The 1,132-nt window shown below is 53.6% G+C and overlaps 1 non-coding gene across 1 annotated transcript; it reads left to right on the top strand.

Annotated features, from left to right (window-relative positions):
• Nucleotides 1-692: 692 nt before the first annotated feature.
• TRNAN-GUU lies at nucleotides 693-766 on the top strand. The gene has a single exon. It is a non-coding gene; the product is annotated as a tRNA-Asn (tRNA).
• The last annotated feature ends 366 nt before the right edge of the window (nucleotides 767-1,132 follow it).

Below are 1,132 nucleotides of genomic sequence, written 5' to 3' on the forward strand. Positions count from 1 at the left end.
TGTCTCTCAAAGCCAGCTTCTGTGGGACTTGTCCTCCGAGACCAGGGGAAGCCTTTGTCCTCGCGGGGATGCCCCCTTGCCCTTTCAGGAACCTGAAATCCGTTCTCTTCAGGCTGTAGAGAAGCTTCAGGAGGAGTTTTATTCAGCTCCCCCCGAAGTGCAAGCCAGGCACGTTCTGTGCTAGTAGGAATCCCCCCGGACCGGCTGCCCTCCGGTCTCCTCCCGGTTGCCTTGGCGGGCAGTGGGGTCTTGGGTCAGCCTGAGCGCTGGAACCGCCTACCTCGGGAAAGGCCCTTCGGGGAAGTGCAGCTGCCCCTTGGCTGTTGCCTGGATCTCTGTGCCCTGCAGGGAGCGTAAAGGGTTCTGACAGGACACAAAGGTGACGAATCCTTCCCTGCAGTGAGTGGGAGGATGAGAGGAGCAGATGGGAAATGAATGCGTCAAAGGCAGGGGGAGTATTCTCAAGTGCCTGTCACAATTGTCTGCAAGGGTGGCTGCCCTGTGATAATAGTGCTTAGTGTTGTCTTTTCCTGACGTTGACCCAGTCTCAGGTCCAGTGTGATTAACTGCTCTAAACCGTCCGTTCTTCCGAGGCTTTGGAACGGGTACCATTTTCCTGCTAGAAAGGCGGCACATCCTGGGTATTCCTAAGTGTCTACTCCATAGAGCGTCCAGAAGAGTCACGTGCTGCTGTCTCTGTGGCGCAGTGGGTTAGCGCGTTCGGCTGTTAACCGGAAGGTTTTTGGTTCGAGCCCACCCAGGGCCGGCGGGAGAGGTTTTAGAACCCATTCAGCGTTTTCCGTGTTGATTACCATTCCCGGTGTTCCATGCTGATTATTACCTGTACATCTGCTCCCACAAAGTTTACCGAACTGCGTTCGGGGTCCTGTCCACCTCACGACTGCTGCCAGTCTTGGGCCACACTCCCCTTCCCAGCTCTATTGTCTGTCGTCTCTATTGGACTCTATACTTGCCTAACTTACGGCCTCCTGAAAGAGATCCAGGAATCCACGGTCTGGTGGGATAGTCTTTATTCGGCCAAGTCTATAGACTGGGACAAGAAAGTCATATTTTATGTGTCTTAAACTTTTCATCCGTGAACGTTAGTAATTGTTCTATGAATGATGTTAGC

The sequence above is a fragment of the Monodon monoceros genome, unplaced genomic scaffold (assembly GCF_005190385.1).
Source record: "Monodon monoceros isolate NGI ecotype Baffin Bay Population unplaced genomic scaffold, NGI_Narwhal_1 Super_Scaffold_18, whole genome shotgun sequence".
In the NCBI taxonomy this organism is placed as follows: Eukaryota; Metazoa; Chordata; class Mammalia; order Artiodactyla; family Monodontidae; genus Monodon; species Monodon monoceros.